The sequence below is a fragment of the Neopsephotus bourkii genome, unplaced genomic scaffold (genome assembly GCF_033783945.1).
Source record: "Neopsephotus bourkii isolate Nb327-2 ecotype Australia unplaced genomic scaffold, CSIRO-AGI_Nbou_v1 NB_1080, whole genome shotgun sequence".
Classification (NCBI taxonomy): Eukaryota; Metazoa; Chordata; class Aves; order Psittaciformes; family Psittacidae; genus Neopsephotus; species Neopsephotus bourkii.
In genome coordinates this window covers 3993215-4019881 of record NW_026901568.1, presented here as the reverse complement: position 1 = coordinate 4019881, position 26667 = coordinate 3993215, and the positions used below count along the sequence as shown (strand labels likewise).

At 42.0% G+C, this 26667-nt stretch overlaps 2 long non-coding RNA genes across 2 annotated transcripts; both read left to right on the top strand.

The window, feature by feature from the left end:
• Positions 1-2767: 2767 nt before the first annotated feature.
• On the top strand, positions 2768-11212 carry LOC133217017 (uncharacterized). The gene is made up of 3 exons (XR_009726790.1): positions 2768-3008; positions 4127-4173; positions 11058-11212. It is a non-coding gene; the product is annotated as an uncharacterized LOC133217017 (long non-coding RNA).
• A 7546-nt stretch (positions 11213-18758) lies between these two features.
• On the top strand, positions 18759-24937 carry LOC133217002 (uncharacterized). The gene is made up of 3 exons (XR_009726785.1): positions 18759-23008; positions 23996-24435; positions 24531-24937. It is a non-coding gene; the product is annotated as an uncharacterized LOC133217002 (long non-coding RNA).
• Positions 24938-26667: the final 1730 nt, after the last annotated feature.

Here is a 26667-nt window from a genome sequence, read left to right as displayed (position 1 = left end):
CCAGGTGGGTTTTGAATGTCTCCAGAGAAGGAGACTCCACAACCTCCCTGGGCAGCCTGTTCCAGTGTTCTGTCACCCTCACTGAGAAGAAGTTTCTTCTCAAGTTTAAGTGGAACCTCTTGTGTTCCAGTTTGTACCTCCCAGCAAGCTACCCACACACTGACACTGGTTTAGCTCCTCACTTGGAAATCTCTCTTGATTTTAATAAAAAAACCAAAATGAAATGAGTTTTGGAGAAACTGGCATCTGTCTTACATGCTGGAGAGGCAAAATCCTTCTCCTCACTGGATGGGGGAGCTGGACTCCAGAATTCACAGCAGTAGACTCTTTCATACCGATGATGTATGTAATGTAATTTACTCCTTTCCCATAATGAAAAGTGTTGATGCAGGTGAAAAACAGCCTTTAACCTATTTTGACCCTGTGGAAGGTCGAAAGAAAAGCTTAACTAATTTAACACTGCCTTTTTTTTTGGAAGGATGCAATTCATACTTTGGTTTAACAATCCAACATAGAAGAAAACAGCATGACTTGAGCCAAGAAGAGGAGTAGAGAGAGTGAATAACGACAGCACAGATCAGCAGTACAGAAGCAGGCTGCTGCAGCACCTGTACAGAAAGCCTGAGGCCAGCCAGAAAAGTGGCAGAAAGATTGCTGTGGGAAATGGCATGGGGAGCACCATATGCACCAAGCACTGAAAGGCTGAGAACAGCATTTTAAGCTATCCTAAAGATGGGGGAGATGTCTCTGCCCTTGAGCAGGGGCAAAGAGAGAGAGGAATTTTTGAAGGCGTCGTTTCAAGGCCATACTTTTAATGTTAGACAAGGGCATGTTTGCTTTTACTTAAACTAATATGTGTTGGTGCTAACAAGGCACTGTAGATGTTTACAGGGATGCAGTGTGCAGATAGGAATGGAGCATGGCTGTTGTGTGTTTCTTTAGAGGAGAAATGAGTATTGATACAGTTGTGTGACATTTACAATAAAAAGCAATCCATGGGTAAACCTGGCAAATTAACCACTTTGAATGCAAATTAGGGAGAGCTTCTGTTCTGCTGTGTTCTTGTTTTTGTCTTGATGTGGCAATTGTTTAAAGCAGGAATATAGTTTAATGACATTCTCAAAATAGCCTCTGCTACTACTATTAGGTTGTTTACAATCTATATAATGCTAGATTTTTCTACTAAGTGTATTTTCTTCCTAATTTTGAATTTTCCTAATCTGCTGAGTCATTTCTACTTGGGATAAAATAGAAGAAAATGCATTGTGTGAAATCAGAACAGATTGTTAGAGCCATTAATTTCTCTTCACCAAATCAGACAGACAATACATTATTGTCTTTTCTGTGTTGTGTTTGGTTTTTTCTCTTCCCCTAGTTTTTGTTTTAAATGAGTACTACTGGAAGATGAAGGATGCCTGGCCTGCTTTCTACCTCAGTCAGTGAGAGAATTCATGGCAGAGGGTCCTGAAGATGCTGCACAGATAGCCTCCTGGTCAGAGATGGCAGCTTCCCAGAATTTTGGTCTGAGTGAACTGATTTTCTCCTTCAGGTATGTTCCTTTAAGAAGAACATAAAATGAGGTCTTTTGAATGACCTAAGTGTTTGACTTCTATTTTTGCTTAGTCAATATATCATGTTGTGAGTTTAGAGCTGAAAGTCAGCACAAGTTTGATGTTGACATTGGTGGGGTGGGAGACAGCCAGGTACCCCTGCCATTAAGGGCATTGGCATCCTGGAGCCAGGCAGGACATGAGTGCTCGGCTGGAAAGGCTCTACCAGAGTCCCATAGTTTTACAATCCATTTACTGGTGCCTGCAAGATGTTTTGCATAGATTTCTTTTCTTCTTACCTAAATGTGAACACATACAGATCAATCCACAGAGTCTGAAAATCTTTCTGGTTCTTTTAGAAACATTCTGCTTTGTTATTCCTTTCATTGTGTTGCACAGAACAAGGCAACACCAAGAAAGTAACTTACTGGGGATGATCAGAAAGACCTTTTTTCCCCTGATTTTTCAAAGGCAGTACACATAAATTGAATGTCTGTACACAGAGTAGCGATTTTCTATATATAACCAAGGTGTCATTCCTGTAGCTCATTATTTCATCATGTTTAGGAAAAACATCTGTGTCAACAGCCAAGGCTGGTGACTGTCATTGGTTTTATTAAAAGCAAAAACGTTTGATCTTTTGAAGAAAGAAAAAAAAAAATCAACTCCTGTATTTTTTAAACTATTTTGCACTTGATCTTACCTGAAAGCATCAAAAAGTGAAAATCTGATGTGACATTACACATCCTAGTGGCCCCTAATAGTTGCTTACTCCACCAATTTTTCTAAGTTTATCTTTAATCTGCTACTCCCAAACTAATTGAGGACTCAGTGCCTTTAGACTGATTTTCATTTTGTCTTGAGTTATTTGGACATCTTTACTACAAATTCTTTTTCAGTCCAATTAAATTCCTGCAGCATAAATGTCATTATTAATATCATCACCTTTGGTAGACTAACTTTGCCTTGGTCTCCTGATAACTGTGCATTGTAGACTAACTCCTTTTCTTCCTGGTTAATATTTGAAAAGTTTGGCTTGAAGTAAGAACAACTCAAGGCTTAGCATAGACAGAAAATCCATTCATATTAATATATTAATTCAAATTTATGGGTTTTTGTAAAAAAAAAACCACCACCCTACAGTTATGGTATTATATTAATTTTCAGAGGAATATTTCAAAACTCATTTAAAAGTTTTCTTTTTATCTTAGAAAACTGTTCCTAGGTGCTAAGAATTCTAATAATTTGAGGATTAGAAGTAATTCCCACTTACATGGTAAAAATTTCCAGTAAAATCATTAATGCAAGTGAAAGGGACACTCACTGAAAAAATATATGTGGGGCTGCAAGGGACTGCCAAAAACTATTCAGTTCTTCAGTCCAAGAAAAGCTCTTCCATGGACTCTCTGCAGAGGCCAGGACACCATCCTGGGAATGGTGGGAACGTAGGGCCAGTGGGTGAGTTCTTATTTTCTTAGCAGGTAAATATTAAGAACTACCTAAAAAAAAAAAAACACAAAAAACAAAAAAACCAAAACCACCAAAAAACAAACCCCCAAAACTGATATGAAAATGTCATAATCTGTCAGTAGCTGGGCTAACATTGTCGCGATAACTTTCTGTTAATCCTGAATTTAATAATGAACTTTTTAGCTCTAAATCCATCAGTAATACAGAGATTTTCTGAAGGGCACAGGTAACAGTGAATTACCTTTTGTGGGAGGTGTACTGTGAGTAAATCAATACACTGATTCCTAGTCTAAAAAAAAGGATTATTTTATTAAGGTGAGGTTTTGATCTTTCCTCTCTCAACGTTTCGATAAATGTTAGTGGTATTATAACTGCAGATCCAGACATCCAGAACAATCTATTAAGTTAATAGGCAGTGAGAGTTTGAGATTGATTGCTATAATCACGGCGTGAAAGCTGGAATTTGTTTTCTAGATACAGATAAGTGGACCAGATTCTGGCACAACTACAGAGTTGTGTATTACTACAAAAAATGTCTGCTTAAATTCTGATGAACTAAAAAGGAGAGTAAAAAGCTATTCAGAACAAGTGAGGTTCTTATAATTTGACTCTAACAAAATACTCCTAAATTCTTCTTCAGAAACCCATATGAGCTTAAGCAAGCCTAAATAAGTATAGGAAGACTTTGTATTGATTCTGGAGCATAACCTACATCAGCCCCTCGAGAAGCCATGATGCACAATAGCAACATGGTCTGTATTGGAATGATACAGTTATAGAAGTCTCTGTTATCTTCAAATCAAAGTAGAAGTAGCCTTGGTGACACCCTCCTGCCCACTCTGTATCCACTGTAGCAAATCTCTGCCAACCTGAGGGATGCTCTGGGGGGTTCGGCTGCTGAGGCACCAGCACTGCAGGTAGAGGCTGCACCTGCTGAAGCAGCCCTGTAACCGATGGCCAAAAGCTCCCCAAAGACTGACTAAATTGCCAAGTTAATGTATTGAAGAACGTGCACTTCAGTAATTAAATTGCTCTGATGCAACTGCTACAATCTGTGATTATTTTTTTTTCTCACACTCCTGTTTATATTTTGATTATTCTTGAAGAACTCCACAGTTCCAGAGCTTCCTTGGTGCTCCCTGAAATTTTCTAGGTAAGCCCTTGATGCCATTCTTTTATCTGTCATCATGAGACTCAAAGGGGGAGGAGTGTTGTGCTTGCATTCAAAAGCCTGGTACTAAGCTTAGAAACCCTCTGGTCTGATTTTAAACATGCTTCAATGGCTTATCTGCTAAATAAAATCTACATGAGGAATGTTGATACTTAATGAAATATAAGTTTGGGGATTTCACATAAGAAGGCTGCTGTCACTGCTTTAGTATATTAAGGGAGAGTTCTGTGCAGATGGTATATACAGAGTTATTTCCTGACTGTACTCCAAAGTAAGTTGATTTGTGGTTTAATGACTTTTATCAAAATGAAATAAGCGTTTGATCTTTGGATTTGATCTGGCTATATCTGCAGCTGCTACACCACTACAGCAATTACTTCCAAACTGGGCTTCTTGCCCAGGCAAATGGAGTTCGTCCTTGTTTCATGTCTCATTGACTGTCCTCATAATACACACAATGGTACTGTAGTTTTTTTCTTCCTCTAAATTTGATAGGTGTGAAAGTAAGAGAGTAATTTCCTTTTTATAGTATCAGTGTTGTTTTATTATAATACATTTGCTACTGTTGATTAATTTTATCTTGAAGCTTCTCCTAACTAAAATTTAGGTAAGAATGTGTAATTTTCTCTACATAATCCTGCTGTGACCTTTTTATAAAGAAACAAGAAGTTCATTTATGAATTCTAAATCTGAGAACCCTCATGGTAATCTTCACATCTGTCTGTGTGGTTTAGGGATGAAGTTGTGGCAATACGTTGTACACCCATGCTGGAGTAAATCCACCCCTAATGTATTTCCATGGAAAGCAGTAGGATTATACTAGGGATACATTTACCCCCTTGTATCCATCGCTGAAATAGTGCACTTTTATACCACTGGCTAGTTATTACAGAACTAAACTGTCGTGTGTCAAGATTAGCAACTGTTTTTCCAGGACAATGATTCTTTCTTCATTTACTGCTCAGGACAAGATTCCCCCCAGTTCAGCCCTGAAAGCAGATTGTGATTGTCGTTAAGATTGTTAGGGCTTGGTGTTGCCAGCCATGACTTTCCTGAGTAGCGCAGCTCATGCCAGCTGCATTTTTGACCAGAGTTTAGGAGACAGCAATTCCTTTGGTGGCTTGCAGCCAGTTCACCTGCATGAGGACAAGCAAAAGAAAGCCGCTGCTTTGCGCTGTGCAGTGGATTCACTGAATAGGGCAATGCTGGATAAGGGTGCTCTGGAAACAACCTAGGTTTGCAGCTGGCAGATCTGAAGACTGCAGATTCACAGTGGCAAGGGGATGCAGTCACCCAGAATTACAAATCGTTAAAGATTTTTGTTCTCCCTTTGTCACGCTGGGAGAAAGCACACTGCGCTTTGTATGGCTAGAAGCTAGATTTTAAATTTTCTTTTCTGGCGGGATATTTCTTACAGATATGCAATAAAAATTACAGTAACTGGAAGTGGCTGGTGAATGAGTTGCCCATAGATTTGCAGTCCTACTAGAAACTGTGTGAGAAGGAGGTTCATCACAAGAGCTCTGGAAGGTTTTCATGTGTTAGGGTTGTTGCTGCGTCTTTAGTAAATCAAACTAGTTGCATAGTACTTGCTTCTTAATCCAGGAAGATTAAATCCACCAGTGATAGCTACATTGTCTAGCCATCTGCTCTCCCAGGTGCTCCCACGCCTGATCAGAGATGAAGTGATGTGACCTAAAATCCTACTGCATATCTGGGATCATTCCCAGCACAGTCCCAAGCTTCAGTATTCTGCGTGACATCAGATGAAGTAAACATCAAGATTTGATGCAATAGCATATGTCCACTGCATATTTCATCACAGTTCTTCTCTGGAACAATTTTTAGATATTTTTTAGTCAGAATTAGAGGATGAGGATTATTCAGGGAAAAAAGATGAGAAAATTTTGGTGGGTTTTGGAAATGTGTCTGTGTACTTCTCCTGGGGCTAAAGGCAAATTCGGCCATTCAGCTGTATGTGGTTTGTTTTTAAATAATTAATTCCATCTTGGACTGTTCCACAGTTCTTCACAACAGCTTGGCTGTGAGATGATGTAAATTCAATAGTAGCATGGGAAACCTGCTCCTTTCTTACTTACCGCTGCTGCCAAAACCCCTGTCAGGTCAGTTGACATAACTCTTCCTTCACACCAGTTTCAGAGCTGTATCACTCCATTGCCTTGAGTGTGTTTGTTCCTGATTTCCAGACACAAGACACCTTCAAATCTACTTACCTTCTGTCTTGCGACGTACCCATTAAGTGTTGGTATCATGTAGCAGCCAGAGTAGATGGTTTGCCTGCCCAGGCTGTGCAGAGTGCCTTGTAACTGCAAATCATTGCAGCTCTTACAGTTTGTTCTCTTGTGTCAGGAATAAAATAGGGAATGCATTCAGCTTGTGTGGGACACCTGGGATGTTCCTGTGTTCTTAAATGAAGGCAGTGCATGCACCCTTTTCCTTGCCTCATTTCACCTGACACACGCAGTATGAGTTGTTTTGCTGTAAGAAAGAAAAAAAAAAATCAACAAAAACCCCAGAGTCCAAGAGCATATTGTAGAGAATGAGTCACTGAAAAGAAATGGAAGGAGGAGCTACTTGGAGGGCTTTTACATTTTCCTTATTGCTAGGCGACTGCTTCCCGTGCGTGTGGCGCTCTTCAAGCTCTCAGCAGCTGCCTTATTTGTAAAGCAGTGTTGAGGGCAATTTACAGCAGCTTTGTATTAGAGAAAGAGAAGCAAACTTGGATGGGAGCTTATTTTTATTTCTCATTCTTTCTCAGACAAATGCAAGAGTGTATGGGAGACAATTGGAGGTTCAAGGAGAGCATCATGCCTGAAATGTGAGGGATCTCAGGCTGACCTCGGTATGTTACTTAGGTTTTGGGAAAGCCATGGGTTGCTCTCTGCAAATAACAGTGTAATTATACCACATTTGGGTTAAATCTGTACTGTTAGGGAAGCCACTGGTCCAAAAATGTAGTATTGCCAATCACAGAGCTCAGTTCTGACTTGTCCCTGATGGTCAGTCAGTGTGCTGTGTGGGGAACCATCAGCTACCAGTGCTTTGAGTCACATCAGGGGCAGATGCTCAAGGGAGCTTTCAGGTGAAAGTGTGAAGAGTGGCCAGGCCCACCACCAGTGACACCAGTGGGTAAAAATTCTGAGTTCTGTGTAAAAATTACTCTCTCGGAACCCCAGCTTTAATAAGGCACCTGAAGTAAGCTGATTGAGGTTGGGACTGCAAATAGAAAAATCTCCTAGGGTTGTAATCATGGGTGAGTAAAAGCCTAGGAAAAAACCAAATCTACGATCATAAGAATGTGTGAATTATCATCTAGAAGGGAGTTACTGAGACAACTGTGCAATTTCTCTTACCATATTTTTCACACTAATGCCAGATGGCTAGGAATGGGATCCCCCACATTCTCTTTCTAGTCTGAGAAGACAAGCAAATAAACAAGGAAGACGTCTGTGATGGTATTAGTTGGCTGCCTGGTAAGGTGAGCCATTGCTTTTCATTGCTGAAATAATTAGGACTGTTTTCTAATCTGATTACTGTGTTAACCCCTTCTGCTCTGTTCAGTCCTGCCCCACAGATCCCAATTATCCATTTAGTTCCTGCTCCTCCCCTGTGCTTCCTGCTTGTGACATAGTGCCAAGTTTGGGGACAGTAGCCAAGTGTCAGGTGCCTTCAGCAGTGTGCTGTATCAGTGGGCTAACAGACTCCAGCAGATGTAACCAGTGTGTCAGAAAAGCCTTATTCAGCAAAAATTAATACTTAGAGGAGCCACCTCCAGCAGGTCTCAAAGGCAGGCCAGATGGTCACTGTTGGTGTGGCTGCCAGCACGCAGTCCCAGGGACTCCCGCGTGCTGCCTTCACACCAGTGTGGTGGTGTGGTCTGGGATTCTGGAGGTTTTCCTTTTTTAATTGTAACTGTGAGAAGTTGGGAGCTGTTTGCAAGCGCTGACCCCCGTGAGTAGCTGTGGAGCACATGGCTGTGCCTTCCATCACATCCAGGAGCGAGCAGTCCCTTGTCAGGCTTTCGTCTCTTGCTGTGACAACAAAGCCGTTGTGCGATGAAGCCCTGATAAGAGGCTATCAGCAAACCACAGGCATTTGCCCACATGCTTTTGATCAGGGACTGGTCCCTGTCAATGCCTTGTGGCTGGCTAGACTTTGAAAGTGCCTTTGATCCATCTGTGCCAATGAAATGGAGTTGTTTGAAGTCTTTGATTTGTGGGCAAACTGTGCCCAGGAAACTTGATGGGCTTGTGATATTTCTCAAGATTTCTTACATTTCAAGAGTTAGAAAAATGAGATTTGACATTTCTTCCCATTAGCTTGTTTGCACTGTCTGAGTATACCCGGGCAAGGACATTTTACACCAGTTGGTATGTTGGTGTTGAAACACATCTCTCTGTTGCTCCCACCATCTGTAGGAACATCCTGTGAGTTACCAAGACTCAAGTTGCCCCACGCCAGCTACAGGACAAGACTGCAAGGAAACATGGGAAAAGAAACATGGAGCATAAATTTTCAGGTATGGTCTTGAGAAAGATGGAAATTTTGGCAGAACAAGGTGTACATGTTAATACTGCTGCAGGTTCATTGACAGGCACAGACACCTCAGGTGAGATGAGAGCCTGTGGGGTGTCCTGCACTCAGGTTGCATTTTGGAGGTGCCTGGCACACTGTATGATCCCATGCTCCCTGAAATCCCTGGGCTCATGTCATATGCATGTTCTGTGCATATATATTAATTATTAATGTGCTGTGTTTCCTACATAGCTAGTTTACCAAAGCAGTTTGTTCCTTAGCAAGTAAAGGAAATAACTCGGTAAATAGAAATGTGTTTCGTAATAGCCTTGTTTGTGACAAAATTGTGAACTAAATTTTTACACAACATGGGGCTGCAAGTATTTGAGTCACATTTGAACAGCAAAGCCCACCACATGCAGCTTTAATTACAATATTTCTCTCAAACACAGTCTTTCTCATGTTTTTCTGAACATTGTTTAAAGAACTGATGAAAGGGTTGAAAACTTATCAAACTTTCCTTTTCTTAGGGTCCCTTCAGTTCAGTCTTTCATCATGCAGTCAATAAACAGTTGAAAAGGACTCTTCTGAACTGCAGCAGGAGGGTAGAGAAGAGGGCAAATTAATGTTATCACCAAATTGAAACTCTTTCAAGTTCCCTTTAATTGCAGAAGGCACAGGGAGCTCATTCGGTTTTTAATTCTCTGATCTCTTGCTCTCCCCGACGGGATCAGTTTTCCTCTCCTCCCATGTTGCACGCGATTCTCCCAGAGCATTGAGCCTGGCAGAGTGAAACGGGCCAGAAGCCTGGCTCCCTCCTTGAGGGTCCTCCACTGTGCAGGGCTCAGATTTCATGGGTGGAGCAGCAGCCTGCGCAGTCCAGGGAAGGCAGGGCCAGGTCAGTAGAGCTCTCCTGCAAGCCACGAGGTCTTTCTCTGGGTAAGGAAGCAGGAGAGGGTCTTTATAGAGGGCAGAATAAGTAAACCTTGGTCACAAGCTACGAGCAGCCCTTTCACCCATCCCTGTGTAATGTCTTGCCTTTTTAAACCACAACCCTAACACCTTCTCCTCTGCCATTGTCCTCACTCTTCAAGCACATTCCTCATAACTCAGCAATGTGTTCCCCAAGACCTCCTCCTTTCGGAGCTGCATCCTGGACTCTGCGTGCTCTTCACCCTTCCATGGTCCCACACCAGGGCTTGGTCCACCTTTACCTTTGACCTCAGTAACACAGGACTGAAGTCAGACATTCTCTAAACAAAGCTCTTATCACCTGATTTGAAGTGATGTGACCTTTCCTACTGCCCTGGGGTGCCTGACCTGTGACCAGGCTGCTGTGGTGCCCTAGCCTCACACTGGTGGTCGCCCTGCTGTTGGTATGTAGCACCCACCATACAAGGATACTTCTTACTCATTTAGACACCTGGTAAGCTGTTCTTCCTGTTCTTTCTCTTTCAGACAAAGAGATAAGGGTTTTAGAGCGAATGGAGAGGATGTGGGAGGATACGTCACATTTAGATTTATTGCATTTGAGCTAGATAATGAAGACCAGTGTGCATGCAGAAGCATTCTGGCATTATTTTAGAAGTCTATTCTAAATAGTTGGCTTCCTTAGAAATAAATTACAGCATTTCTTGAAACCTTGTGAAATAGTGTATTTGTTAGAAATGTCCTTATGCAGTATCTTTCCATTATGTCAGTCCTGGTTAAACCCAGCCCCTGGCTGGCAGGTGCTGCCTGTTCAGTGAGATGGCACATGAGAATTACATATGCAAGTGGTTCAAGGTTAAAAGAGAAGACAGTAAAAAAACCCCAAGACTGTCAGAACATTGCACCTGCCCACCAACGAGTTTCTCAACTAAATGCACCAAGCATGCCCTGGCTGTCTTTTTTTTGTGGAAAGTATCAGTGCAAAAGGCTGGTAACTGCTCAGAGAACCATCCCCATCATCGAAAAGACTGAGGATTATGGCTGCAACAGGTCCATGGGCAGAAACAAAGTATAAAGCTTTAAATTCAAGTCATACTGATAAGTATGACAAATAAAGAGACCAAATTCCCTTAAAAATGGGATTAAAGAGGCTGTAGGGAGAAATATTTTGAAGGAAGTTAAAGAGAAGTTAATCTGCTTTTATGTAATTTGTTTCCCAGTTCTTCCTGAACTGGCTTGCTTTGGAGACAGCTGCTTTCAAGGTTTACAGCTGTGCATATGGTTAGGAGGGCTGGAACTGGCAGCTGATCACCTGACAGAATAATGGCTAACTGGAAAAATAGCTGGGTATATAATTTACAGATGATATGACCACATCAAAATCAGTGAAACACAAACAGTCTCCAGATTGCTGTCTGTTGTGATATGTTCCTCCTGATTGCTCCCCCATTGTGCTGAGCATCACCTCTCCTCCCACCAGCACCCGCAGTGGGAAGGAGAGTGATGAGCCGCAGCACTGTGGGGCACAGGAGGATGGAGATCTCAGTCTCTGGAGATTTGTATGGTTTAGATACAGACAGGAGCCAAAGCAACAGTACCACCAGGTCCGTGTTTTTGCAGAAAGTGTGCACATCAGCAGTGTGGTGGGTGCCCAGAGGTCTGTAACCTGTAGCTCGTTCCTCTCCCAGCCACCACCTAGACTTCCAGCCATGTTGGATCTCCAGGGTGTCAGGCAGCCTGGCAGGTCTGGAACTTCTAGCTCCCAAAACTGTCCTTGCTCTGGAAGGTGCCAAACAGCTCGTTCAGTACATTCTCCAGTTTTTAAATTGTCTGGATTTGAACCCAAGCTTGCTAAGGTGAAACACAAAGCCACAATAAATTGGTGAAGATGCAGAGTTTGGTTGCACCAATAGTATTTAACCTTCTGCAGACATCTCTTGGCTTTCCTGTAGGAAAATTGCTTGAAAAAAATTGCCCTTCAAACCATGGGTGCTTTTCTGAATGGACTGTTTTTTTAAAATCTGGGCAGAATGCCTTTTTCATGCTGTTTTTCTCACTCAGTTTTTCTCAGTGGGGGAAAAGACAGTAAAAAAGGGAGAGAGAGTGGGAACCACAGAATGCAGATGTGGAATCTAGAAAAAAAAAAAGACTTTTTCTAAAAGCTGGAAATATTTCATCTCCAAATAAATGGCTTTCTATACAAATATCCATTTATTGTGAACAGATCAGTTCTTATTTTCTCACTGGAAAAAACTCATAAGTGTTTTGCTAAGCCTTCTCTTCCTTTCCTCCAAAAACCAGAGATGTGGTGAAACTGAAGGACACTGGGAGGTGGTGATCTGTGTTGTGACACACTGGACTGTATCTGTCCACTGCTGCGATTACAAATGGAGGAGCCTTCTTTCTTCACAAGCGCCCATGTTACCCTTGAGGTGATCTGTATGATCCATCCTACACCATGTGTTAAAATATGTGCATGGTCGAGAAACAAATGCCAGTCTTACTGAGGCATTAGTCTCAGTTGTATTCTGCCCCAGGGCTGAAAATTTTATTAGGCTCAACTCTTCTCAGCTCCTGACATTATCACTCTGTTTGTTATCTCTCACTTAGGGAATTCAGCTGGCCAGCATGAACTGCCTTGATGTTTTCTTGTCACAAATTCATGGATGCACCCAGTAAGCAGTATGTTACGTTTGAAATATATTCTGCATGGGTTGGAGAGGGTCATACTGCTGCTGAACTTCTCAAAAGAGCCCAAGCAGCACACAGGCTGGGATGGAGCACTGGTGATACTGATTTCTCCAGCAGCACTGTGTTACAGAGTGTGGCCTTGGAAAGAAGGAAATTACTCCAGTGGTCTCAGTAAGTGTAAAAACTGCCATGTCATTTAACAGACACGGTGCCAGGGCTTTTATAGAGTGTAATCCAACTCTGAAAATTCTGCTGAAGAACGCTTGAGCTAACAAGGCTCTGTGCTCTCAGATGAAGCAAGCCACGTACATTAGCTCTATTGTCAAGACATGGCGCAGAGCATTTATTGCTTTTGGCTCATGTACAGTGCAGGATTATTCTGTGAGCTTACACAAGACTGTCTATTTATAGTTGAAAGTGAATTATTTGCTCATTAGTGGTTCATAAAGGTCTGCTTGCTCCCACAATGTGAGACAGCTTGGGCTTCTCTGTGTGATGAGATGGGCTTGCTTTAGCTCATGCTCAACAGACAGCACCTTCAAGGTGGTCCAAAGGACATGGGATTAGGAAAATCAACAACTACTGTAAGAAAGATATTCCTCTTTTTCTTTTTTTGTTGGTCCGGCTTTCAGCACCACAATCTCACTTTGAGGTCTGTGTGTACCAGAGGAGGGAGGTAAGGGCAGAGAACAGCGATGTTTTGGCTGGCCTCAGCCTCTCCTGTCGCTTGTCCTTCCGCAGCATGTCAGTTCTGGTGAGCTCAGGACAGCTTCCAGTAGCCTGCTGTGGTGTCAGATTTTATACTTGCTTTGCACCTCTTAAAAAAGCTTTCTCTGAATCAGAAGATATGGCAGATGGCAATCAGTGAGGAGAAAACAGCTCTTCAGTGCCAGATTTAAGCAAGTACATAAGTTTTCATTGTATTAAAATAAGACACCAGCGCTATTTCAAAGGGAAATAAAAATATGCTCTTAATACTTCCCTGATTGCCCCTGGATGTTTGAACCCCAGTTGGTTAAAATGCCTGGGACACCCTGCAAGCTCTGTCAAATTGTAAAGCTGATTTTTGGAGTGTTTCATAGGAACTTAGGCAGGTTTTTGCATAAGAACATGAATTTTCCACTGACTTATATTTATTTGTTTGATGAAGCAACACTGTACTTTTTTGCCCTACTTTTTTTTTTTTTTTTCTGAAAAATAATACTTACCAAGCTTTGGAATATCCCAGAAGCTGGTGCTGTACGGTAAGCTGAGCATATTTTACCTCTCCTGGCTGGAGCACTTGCCACTCACCTTTTACCTAAAGAATCATTTCTTACCACTGCCAGCCTCCATGTGTTCATAGAGAAACAGGGACAGACTGCTCTGCCGCAACACAGGCAAATTTGGGATTTTTTCTGATATGATTCTTGTCACACAAGGGTGGAATATTTAGAAATACAAGGACAGTAGTGTTATAATGAGCTGCAGCAATCCTCTACTGCCAGCCCCATTAGCTGAGTGATGAGTGCAAGAAACCATTGCCCAGGTGTGGGCAGCTGTGTGGACATGGAAATTGATGGATATTCAAGTCATGGATTATTGTGTGTAGACAGGTGCAGTGCTGGGTATACACCTGAGACAGGTTTTGCACCACTCTGACTTCACTGGAAGGAAGCTATATTATATCAGAGACTGAAAACTCTGGTGGGAAAAGCTGTAGACAGTGACCTTAGAGCCCAGTGTCTGTTCACTGTGCCATTGATGTGTAGGCCCAAGATTTTAAGTTCCACTTTCTCTATATTTTATCTGTTTAAACCATGGGGAGCAAGGATTAGTCTTTACTTTGAGATTTTAATATTCCAGGATAGATTAAGACAGCAGCATCCTGATGTCAGATGACCATTAAATGCTAAATTCTATCAAATCCTCCAGCAGCATTAGTCAAATCAAGACTTAAGTCCCAAAAGCTTCATACATTCTGCAAAATAATTTCACCACAGTATCGTCTCTGAAGCCAAGTCTTTCTTTGTCAATAAATGAGCAATTCAGGGATAAATCAGCTGGAAAAGTTCTAACGTGGTTAGTTGAGCCTTCCCTTGGCCAAGCCATAAGTGAAAAGCAAATTCTCATGGCTGAGTTACAAAAGCACTAAGAAAATGGAAATGTTGATGTTTATTATTGATTTTATTCTTTGCTGCCATGGAATGGTGCTAGTGGGAGCTGTTTTAATCAGTTTACTTTAACACTTATTTACAGAAGGAAGTGCTTAATTTATCCCCTCTTTTCCTTTACCAAAGTGATGCACTATCAAGATGTCAGCTCTGTTTCTTGTACAACAGCCCTCCTCTTTTTGGTTTTCTTACTGTACTTGTGTAATTAATTTCTTATCAGGCCCTATAATATAAAAAAAAAGTGCATGTGTTTTAACTCCTAAAGTAATCCCTCGTATTCATTATGGGATAGAATAGACAATGGTTGCTGAAGATACAACTGCAAAATGTTTCAGATTTCTGGAAATATGTGTAGAAAGCTACATTTATCAAACATTCATCCAAAACTCCTGATGCTGTCATGTCACAGATATGTGCCTATACAGAGAGCATATCTTTGGGATTCAAGTCAGACAGCCTGATACCAGTTTAACTGAGAATCTGGGAAATTTTGAGTGATATATCTTCTCATAATCTGTGAAGTTAAATGGTTTTTCCGATTTGATCCTTTACTGCCTTCCCCATTTTGTGTCAGATGAAATCAGGTGTGAAATGATAGGACATCCAAATGGCACGTTCATCTGCCCACCCTCTGCTCCTTCATAGCAGGGTGAGTAATTGCAGGGAGGACAACAGAGAAAAAGTAATTAGGCCCTAATTGCCCCTGATTAGTCATATTTAATGCACCAATATTAGTGGCAATTTCAATGCGCAGAGTGTCCTGTGAAACCATCCTCCATCGTTAATCAGTGCTGTTTGTGGGGCTGGAAATGACCCTGGTGCAGGTTTACTCCAGCAGAAGAGCCAGTCCAGCTCAGCAGCAGCTGGTCAGAGCTCTCTGGAATGGCAACTGCACTGTCTTTTGTAGCCAGCACTGGGAACACGCTTCCTGCGTTTCCCCTGCCTTCTTATAGGGTCCTGCTCAAATACCTGAGTTCAAATTCATGTCAAATCTTGCTCTCCATCCTCTTTAGCCCATGGTGGATACCTGCCCCTGAGGGAAGCAAAGTGTTCTGACCAGGACAAGCTATGGCCATGCTCAGCCCTGCCACCATCCCTTCCCAGCTGAAAGTTTTCCAGCTCCTTGCAAAACCACATCCATTCCAGGTGGCCACTTGACACAGGAAACACCTGCCTTTCAAATGAACAAGATGTTTAATTAATCTCTGGAGCCAAATTTCATCCTCTTCTTGCCCTGTCTTGCCTTCATTCCCTGACACTGCTTGGCAGTGAGTGGCTCCAAACCCAGATCCTCCTGTCAGCCTCCCCCTGACCACCACTAACCACCTGTGAAAGGAGTAATGGCTTTTTGCTGGCTTAGCTGGATGACAGCAAATCTTGATACCTGCCTCTCATAGCCTGGCTCATGTGTTTATAATGATGTATTTGCTCTAGCACCTAGAGTAAATGAATTATATTAAGCCCCTGCAAATGGTCATAAATATGATAGTCTATGTGAACTGAGGTAATTGCCTTCTTTATGTGTGTGTTTATCTTCACCACATTGCATACACAATGTGCATTATGTCAAAAAGATGATAAAGAGCAGCCATAATGCTCCTGAACTGCATAAGTCTTTCTAGTTTATGACTGAGGCTTGGAGTTATCTTATGCAAAGTTAGCTGCAGTAGGTTTAATATAAATTAACATACTTATAAAATGTCAAGGAGCATTAATTGACAATTTCTGAGGCCTACCACGCTAAATACCAATTCAGTTCTAAAACCTATCTCTGCAAATTTAATATATGGAAAATAATGCTTATTCATGAATGGTTTATATAACTTGGAATTAATTACATGGCAGCTAGAGCTAGCTGGTACAGATGGTCTTTCTATAAAATGAGGTGCCAAAAATAAAGTTCCAAGCCCCACATGGGAATTTCTGGGGTGGGTATTGAGCACTTTGTGAAAACAGGGCACATCATCTTGTGTGTAAATATCGACTTACTAACCTAATTCTGGACCACTTTTGAAAGAGACCTAGCCTATATAAAAGCATTTAACATCAGCAACTTCTGCATTTTGAATGAGTACGGCAGATGAGGCCTGCAGCAGAGCCCAGTGTGCTCCCCCACCATTTTGCTCATCTACCAAATGGAGATGACACTGCATATCTCTAGCTGAAAAAGATGAAACAAGCTAATGTTTATTTATTTGCACAAAGAGGCAAGTGTTGTTGGGTTCCTTTGCCTTCAGCTTGAGCAGCATTAAAGCTGGTAGTAGTCAGTGCAATGGGCCGCTTTGGCGGTGCTCAGGTGAATGCTAATTTTTTATTAATACAGACCTGGGTTCTAAAAAAACCCAGCTTCTCTCTTCAGTGCTATTTGCAGGCACCAGGAAAGTGCTGTCTCTGTGAGAAGGTTACCTTCTTCTCCCTCCAGCTTGTGTTGCTTCCAGCAGCAAGTGTGGTCAGCTCAGCACTACAGCATGCCTACTTTTAGAGCTCATGGGAACTTTACTGCCTGCCTAAACAAAGTTAAGTAAGGCTGAAGGATGAGATTTTAAAGCATTCATTGATTTTTCCTTTAATATTTTGTTATTTCTTTTTACATCAATACAATATTTGCTTTATCTAGCGCACTGTGGTATAAGTATATTCCCAGAATATGATGCACATAATGTAATTTTCATATATGGGCATACAGATATAAAACAAAAGATTGCCTCTAACTGCCTTAAATAACACAAACCGTCTAGGAAACTGCTATATGAGCTGAGGGCTCCCAGCTATCCATACTCAGGTTGCCGGGGCATTCTCAGAGTGGGGAAGGGCAGACCTCTGCAGAGCCCAGTGTGAAGGGATGGGTTTCCTTGGCATTGGTGGAAATTTGCAGCATTTGGGGCCCCAGAGCTGTGCAGTAATGGGTTTCTATGGCAACTGGCTGGTAAAGCTGGGGATGGGGAACCTGCCCCGCTGTACCCACAGCTTTTACTTAATTTTTTACCAGGTAGACCCTTCTTTTATGTTCTTCGTCTTCTCTTTTTTTGTGTTGCTGCTGTGGACGCACAGGTTTATTTCCCCATCCTCTGCTGCTCACAAGTGTCCTGGGAGACTCAGTGGAGGGCTACAGGGCACTGAGTGCATTTGCCTGTGGATGCTCAAGAACCCCACTCATGTGGACACCCACGTGACTCTTCCACTGCGCGTGAGGCAGCAGCAAGCACTGTGTGTTACCAGTGTGAATCACCTTCAGCGCATTCGGGACTTGTGTTTATCCCTTGTGCCCATGTGGGATGCTTTCCCTTCCCAGATCTTCCCTTCCCAGCTTCTTCAAAGTACAAAACTCAAATTTCCTTATGTCCGCTTCCCTTATACTGTCTTTGCTAGAGATGAGAAGCAGAGGGCAAAGACACAGGTTATCAGATCCATAGGAAGAAGCAGATGTTGGTTTAATCTGAGATACCAGCAGCTGGTTACAGGCTGCATTTAGGGAAGAATTGCAGGCTAGACCAGTGGCCAGTGGTGTGGGCTATAAGATGTCCCTAGACAACCTGCTGCAGCTGCCCCTGCTTGAGCATGGGTAGGATGGTCTGGAGAGGTCCCCACCAGCCTCAGTTGTCCTGTGACTTAGTGACTCTGTAATCAGTGATATAACCTTGGAGTATAGTCTACTCCACTATGCTAATGGTAGTAGAAATGCACAGTAGGAGATGGTCATGCCCCAGAGATCTCCCCATAACAGGGAGAACAGACAGTGAGGAAGGATGGGGTGACACTAGAGTGGTTTCTGTTTCCCCTAAGTTAAGCCCTCCCCTGAGGTCAGTGGGACTGTGAGACTAGAAACAATCTCCCCAGCTGATAGCAAATGCTTATTCCCCTTAACCACCCTGCCCTTGTCTTTCTGCTTGCTGTTTCATACCCTGCTTCTCCCATCCAGCCACCCTTATGTACTTTCAAACCACAGTGTTTGTTTGCTTGGGGATTTTAGGGTTTTGCTTGTTTTTTACTTTCAACAGCAACACTATGAAACTTCAGGAGGTTTTCACCCCATCTGGTGCCACGGATGCTGACTATGCTCACCTCGCGGTGGAAGGCAAGCTGCGGTGGCACAGGCAGCACACCAGTAAGAGGCCGTGGGGAGAACTGCACCAGCTGGAGCCCCTCAAGGCTTTCTGGGAGCAAGCCAGGCAGGTACGTGGCTGTAGCCAGGCACAAATACTCTTCAGCTGCAGCATAAGCAGACATGTAAATTGCTCCTTCCCTTGTACCTGCAACGTTTCCACTATGAGCGTCTCCCATACAATGCCGTAACGCCATCTACTTTTATATGCAATAGCAGTAATGGTTTTGTCTTGCTGGAAACATAAAAAAAAATATGCTTTAACCCATCTGCAAAGCAACTGCTTCAAATTAAATTTCGTAATAAAACCAAATTAAACATAATTGAGAAACTTGCCCTGAGAACAGAACAATAAGAAATTTGCTGTGACAATGGTGCAATATATATTGTTCCTCTACGGTGCTCCAAATGTCCCTGCTGTCAGGCTGTGCTGTCATTAGGGCAGTTTGCTGCTGTTATTGTGAATCTTAAAACATGCCTTTCCCCTTCTGTATGAGACCACTCCTCTAAGGTCTTATGCATGCTGATGAAAGAATTAGGCTCAGCTATCAGGAATTAAGCAAAAAATGTGCTGACACATGTTCCTAGAGATACTGCTGAAAGGAGATAGCTTTTTACAGAGATGCTCCGATGCTTGCTGCAGGTATGAATATTGCAGAGCGTGCAGCCTGTCTCTAGTGGGTTGCTTGACCATGAAATTGCCCATGAAATGGGAATCTATTGTTTATTGTGCTAATTAGTAACTCAGAGAGTTTATTTAAAGGTCACTAGGATGCAATAAGAAATAACGTAGTGTGTTAATGGAAGAAAATTCAAGAAGCCGTAGGGGTTTGGATTATTTAGTAGAATCTTATTCCTAATATTTAAGATACTTTGAAATGTGCATTAAATTAATAAGGGAGATGAAGGAATGTTTTAATATAACTTAGTGTGAAAATAGACTTCAGAATTTATTTTATTCATAGTTTTTTGCATCAAAGGTTCTATAATGATTAATTTTCAAACTTACAGGTTTTAATAGCAAAATAAGAAATAATAGCTCCAAAGTTCCTTTGAAATACTTAATAAAATGCTGTTCTTTAAAGCAGTAGATGGCTTTCAAATACCACTACTATTTCAAAGAACTGTATTCTTTACAATATTCCTATTCAGTTTTCTGTACTGTGCAAAGATGACTCACTTGATGTAGCACAGAAATATTTTCAGATGGGCAAAAATTAAGGTATTGTTATATTCCAACAAAATGCTGGACTGAAAAACCGTACTGAGTACTTGCTAGGGTAGAAGTTTAAATGCAAGTTAATTTGCTGTTACAGAAGGTTCCTTGGCCTTCCAGATTCCAGGACAAACTTAAAAAACCCCAGTCAGTAGCTAACGGATGTAATTATTCTGGCTGTCAATTGCTTTGTGCACTGGGTTTCTGGAGGAGGAGCAGCACAGCAGGTCACCGGGTATGGGTAGTCACAAGCAAGCAAGAAAGATCCTTCAACAGTAGGGTCTAGCAGGGCATGAATAAGGTAAAGCTGGTTTTGTCTGTTGAGCAGAAAAATTGGCAATTAAGGTAGGATAACTTAAGCAGTCACCACACCGGGTGGAGGAAGAGAGGCTTTTCCTGCAAATACAGTCCAAGAGGGCATGTGACTGATGCAGGGCTGATGGAGAGGCACAGGAGGACTAACAGAGACCCCTGATTCAAATGTTTTCTGGTAAGAAAATGTGTTTTCCCCTCAACTGTCCCCAGACAAGGAACGTATTTGCGTCAAACCAAAGGTGTGTAAAAACAGGATTTCCAACATGGTCTGTGCCGAAGTGCCCCTTTAGCAGATGTTGGAGATAAAGGAGTTCCTCCTTGGATGCTATAAAACTAAAAAGCAGGATTCAGTCCCTTCCAGAGGCCTGGGGAAGCAGAGGGCAACGCTGAACAGCAGCTGGAATTGCATGCTTGAATCCCATTACAGGGGGGCTACTAATTGTAAATCCAGGCATGCAAAGGATTAGTTGCTAGCAGGTGTCAAAGATAAGAAATTTCTCTCTGATCCAGGCAGGGGGTATCTTTGTGTGTTTTCCTGAATTGTTCTCTTCTTACCATTGTTCATGAGAACATAAAATGAACCTCTGTTTGAGGAAATGGGATAAATAATTTTGCTGCTGTTGGAAAAGCTAAAAAAAAAAAAAGAGTGCAAGTCTTCAAAGGGGAGAAATTGTTAAATAGGAAATTACTACATGAAAAAATACAGTTGTGGAGGGCAGACAGTTCTTAAAAGCTAGCCTGTAGTTCAACAGCCTGCCTGCAGCAAAGGGTTCATAATCTGCCCAGCAATTTACTTGGGTCCCTTGCTTACTTGCATTGTACGAAAATGAGTGAATTTAGGCAATTAGCAGAGCCAGTGATTCCCAGGGCCCTCCTGGTCATCACCCGCTTGTGGCTGCCCTTTTCATCCCTGGGCACAGGTCTCAGCCTGGGAGGTCCATGCACATTAGCTGGAGCAGGAGGTCCTGTCACCATTGCTGCCCCTTGCTGTGCCGTGGGAAGAGTGGGAGGCAATGCAAATCCTAACTAAATGCTTTAATTGGGGAGCTAGTCCCTGTGGAGAGCAAATGGTGAGCAAATGGAGAAGGATGCTCTTCAGATCCCCCGAGATCTAGATTGCCTTTTTTCTGTTGTCTTTGCACAAAGTGCAGGGAGAGCGGTTTCTGTAAGGGATTGATACAGGGCATTTGCTCTGCTTGTAAAGTGAATGAGCTTGCTTTCAATGTGGTGCACTAAGAGCATCCATGAAGGGAATTACTGCTGAGAAATACCACTCTGCAAATTCAGGCCTTAGTTTACTCTCTGTCCACATGGACAAATCCTGATAAGGTCACTAATGAGCTAGCCCTAGGCATGAAGAACCTAATCGGATCAGTCTGGTCCTAGTTCGCAGTATTAAACCCAGCATCACAACAGGAATAGCTAAATTACAGAGGAAAGGTTCAAAATCCAATGATTTGTGAATTTTTAGGACACGTACAAAATACATCATTTCAATCATCATTTCAGTGTGTGAAAGAAAAGTCATGGCACCACTGTAATAATGGCAAAGCAAATGGATCAGTCAGAAATAAACTATGTGGTAGGCACCAAAGCTGGCTGATGGGGCTGTTCTGGTAGCTTCTTTATGGGTATTTCCAATGCAATAGATGGTGCTACTAGATGTGATTTCTTGATGTGGGGGAAAGAAGTGTTGGTCCTTGGAGTCATAAAACAGTGGGGCTTTAGGAGTTTTGCAGTCACCCTCAACAGAAGCTGAGGCTCAATCATTAATTCATAGAGTCATAGAATAGCTAAGGTTGCAAAGGACCTTAAGATTATCTAATTCCAGCCCTCGTGCCATGGGCAGGGGTGCCTCATACTGCCATGTCGGCCAAGGCCCTGTCCAACCTGGCCTTGAACGCTGCCAGGGATGAGGCATTTACCACTTCTTTGGGCAACCTGTTCTAGGAGAAAAAAAACATAAGAGAAAAGCATTGCCTGTAGCCTTGCATGACTCTGCAAGCATAAGGCTGCCAGCCCACACACCCCGTCAAAAAGCCAACGCTTTGTTTTGAATTAGCACCCAACTTTTTGCCAAAGGAAACAGAAGCAGCAAGCCAGTCATCCGAGTTTCTGTCTCTGAGCTCCCAACAGGCCACTTCGGCTGAGTACCAAAAGCAAATGCCTGTAAGGAAGGACATTTATTTAGTGCAGAAGAAGCCCACATGCGCATCTGCTAAACAGTAAGTCTTGACTAATCATCCAAGAAATGAGAGGTCCCTGTGCTTTTTGCATGCCTTCTGTTAAAGAAAGACTATACATCTTTGATTGATCTAGCAAACAGAAACAATGCTAAAATAATGTTTCGTGGCATTCTCCAGTTTTCCTTTTTTCTGTAAATATCGTTGGTGGTGCTTGTGAAAAGTCATTAGCAAAGACACCATTGCATCCCAAGATATTAAGGACAGGTTTTAATTATTTTTCCTGCACTAAAACAGTTTCTTAATGGTATTAAGGAAATCTTTACATTTTTATTTCATTCTTAAAGTAATTTAGGACAAATGATAGATAAACATGATGGCATTTTTCTTTACTTGTTTGTTTATTCTCTAGAATGATGCTTAGGGAAGCCACTCCCTTGAACACTGAAGAAGACCTTAATCTTCTGAAACAGCAGAAAGTTCATGTTGGTCTTTGCTCTGTCTCTACATTGTTTTGGACTGTGTCAGTACATATCATTAAGGTAAAATAGAAGGAAACATTGTTGACTGAAGTGTAGAGGAAGCTATAATGATTTTGGCAGCTGTCATTGACGTCATGCTCATCGGTTTTCTTCAAGCCTTACCAAGTGATTCCTCTAATGGAAAGCTTACTTCCCAAGCAGTGCAAGAGGTAGCTTTCCACCTGTATAGGTTTATTTTCCTTTATTGCAGTAAAAGGAGCACACACTCAAACAGAATTTGAAGTCACTGGCAGAAAATAAAGCAGAAAGATCACATGAAGGCAAATGGAGGAACTCTAAAGACGTAAGCAGTGGAGGGAATAGTAATGAGGGAGTTAGATAAAAGACAGGGAATATGTAGCACTTTGAAGAGTAAAAGATAAGCAAAGCAAAACGTCCAGCAAATGTCCTCGTGACAGTATCCCAGCAACAATAAATTCTGCTTGTAATAGGGCAGGCTGAGAAAAAGACGGGGACTGACAGTTTTCTAATCTCCTGACAAAAAAAAAGTGGTCACTGGTACCACTGCATAATGTTGAGTATAACGTGTAAAACTCATGTAGGTATGTATGGCTTTTCTGCAGCAGCTACTGCCAAGAAAATTATTCAGAGATAGAAGTTAACAGACAGTATTGATGATCTGCGTTAGAGCTCTTTTAAGAGGTACATGTCACCTGCAAGTACTAATTTGACTTCCAGTTCACGTGGAAGATGCTGACAAAGAAGTCGTATTGCTGGATGGGCAATTTTGGGGTTATGTTTTCTGCCTCTTAGCTTATCTGCTACCAAAAAAAAAGGAATAGAATGTCTGGTTGCCACATGGATCAGTATATCAGTGTAACAAGGTCTTACAGACTAAAATAAATGGGAATTTCCTGTGGATGAGCATCTGTGTCACAGTAAAGGGTATCAAATAGAAGATTTGCACATTTTGTTGAGGAAGAGATGAGTCTTATGCAGGTATACTCAGGTATTCTCCCAGTGCAAGGAAAGAAAATGATAAATAGTCAGATGTCTCAGAGAAGCCTGAATGGAGGAATAATAGCCATCAGCAGTGAAAGACATTGAATTAGGTGGATTCCTACTTCTAGAAACTTCCTATGTTTATTATTGATGGCACTGAAAGTTTTATTTCTTTCTTTTTTGTACTTCTCCAGTGATCTGGTTAGTGTTTCAACATGCAAAGGCAGCTGATGGAAGGATTCTGGAAGGAAAATGAAAAATGACATAAATGAGCTAGAATAGCAACTGTGCACTGGCAAGGAGTACAAAGAAAAGTAAGAACTGGAGATAATTCTAAATGTTAAACTTTTTTTCTGAGTTCTAGCTAAAATACAACTGAAAGAATCTCAGGAAATTTCAAGTCCCTATTTCCACAGGTTTTCTGAATCTTTGAGCCTTTTTTTCCTTATCTAATATCCCAGACCTTATTTTCAAGGTACATGAACACCAAGAGGTTCTGATTAGAAAAATCACTGTTCCCTCATCCAAACTCTTGCACGTCTGTCAGATCAGAAAATTCTGCCCTGTATCCTCTGGCAAGGGATGCTGAGATGGGTGCAGTGGGCTCTCAGAGGGAGAGGGAGGCAATGTGCAGGTAAGTATTTCAGAGATTGCTCCCTGATGAAATTATCAGGCAATGAATTATTTTTGGACTTTCTAAAGGTGGTTTTAAACTCTCCATAACTGCAGGTACCAGGTCTTAAGTCCCCAGCAATACCGAAGTAGGATTGGATGGAGGCTGTGCTTGGTGGGTTGGGAAATGGAGACTCCTGTCATGGAGAAGGCTGCAGGCTTCTGGCTTCAGGCACTGGGAGGAAAGCAGCTGTTCCACCTGCAGATTTGCAGCTCAGGGATTGAGTCAGTGCCCTGACAGCGATGAGCAGCTGAGCTGGCAGAGCCCAAGCACTGCAGAAGCACTGGGAAGGCGGGGGTCAGCCAACACACCAACATGGGCACCGCTGGAGGGAGCAAGGCAGAGAGCAGTGCATGGAAAGGTACATAAAAGTGCAATTCTACGTGTATTAAACCCCTGCATTTTAAAGCAGCAGAGTGATGTTTTCCTTTTCATAATTATTTCAATTCCAGTTATATAGATTTTTTTTTCTTCTTCAAATCTGCAATTGTTGTTTGCCAAAAATGGGAAATGGATTGTTTTTTTTCAACAGTGTGGTGCTCCAGGTCAGCTTGATAACATGGGAAATGGCAGGCTAATGACAGTTTAACACCAATTAACAGGCTGCTTTATAACAGATTAGGTTCTGAGTCTGTTCAATTGGTAATGACAATAATTACCTCTCTGAGCTTGCATGCACTTTTGAACAGAAATTTGGTACCTTTGTTTACGCTGAAGAAGGAAACGCACAGGGCAGGTATGGATCATGTAGAGTGTTACAGACAGTCAGAATCATAAGTGTACTGAATTTGGGCCTGCTCTTGAAATGTGTTTGCAGCTAACATCTTTCTAGGTGGAGGTGACTATGTAAATGACTATTTTAGTCTTACCTGAGCAGAGCTGCAAGCAGAGACTTGAGATTTAGTATATTGCTCTGGTTCAGATAAACTGTGAAAGGCATTTGTGCTACAGAACAGCTCTCTTCATCCTTGCTTTGGCATCCCTGGTCTCAAACGGTTGGTTTTCCCACCTACTTAAGGCAGTTAATTTTGACATTTAGCTCTTGTAACTGAAGTCAGACACCCAAATATAATGTCTCTTCCTGCTGGGAAAACTAATGGTAAGAAATGTTTGGTAAGAGGCAGCTCCATACTGATGCTTACAGTGAGACACTCAAAAGAGCTCAACTTTCAACATGACTGTGTCCTGAATTCTTTAGGAAAGCTCCATTAGGTCTTGGATCCTTCAAGAATTCAAGTGTTGCTGCCATAGCAATTCCTGTAAATGGTTTATGGAGGACTGCTGGCACCCACATGTGATGGTGGTTATCTGTGGGACCAGAGTCAGAGCACAGAAGTCAGTACGCCAGACCTCCTGGCTCTGGGATACCTAGCCAGGTCTCTGGTCACATTGTCTTGGTGGTTTAATGGTTGCAAGATCTCCTTGGGTTCCTGTTAACTTTATGTGTCTCATTAATTTTGTTGACTGCCTCTCTTAAATACTGCAAAATCTCCTTTTGAGAAATACACAAGGTGAGCTCTATTTATGGTTATTTTTTAAATACTGAGGCAGTGGTCAGAGCTAGCTCAGCAGGGAACCTTTGCAGATGTAGCCTTCTTGAGTATTTCTTCAATCCTGCACAGATTAGTAAAACAAACCATTTGATGAGTGTGGTCAACCCCTGAGAGCAGTTATCCAAATCCCACTTCTCTGAAAGATGCATTTCAGAATCATTAAGGAGCCAGGATTTGTCCTGGCAATGGGAGAAAGAGGCTTAAGACTAAAAATGGATTTTTAAACTTAAAATGTATTGTTTGGATTGTATGGTTGGATTGTTTTTGTCATGCCATGCTGTATCAGAATAATTGGATGTATGCACAATGCAGCAACAAGCCTGGGTGACAGTGGGTTTGTCAAGGAGCTAAACAAGAGGCCTGAAAGCAGAGACTCTAGTTAAAAATTGTCATCATCTTCCTTTACCCCAGCAGAGCTCATGTACCCTGTTCTTGACATTTCATAAAATGGCACACAGCAAACATCACTGCTCTTGCCTTGTTTGAAAACAATCTAACACAACAATAAGGAGTTGAAAACTTAAAGTGGCATTAATGATGCTACAGTTGTACATTAAAAAGCCTTGACTTTTCCCAGTAGCAGCTCACTGGGGTTTAAGTATTATGAGGGACAGTGCTGTGATCTGCACTGTCCTCGTGC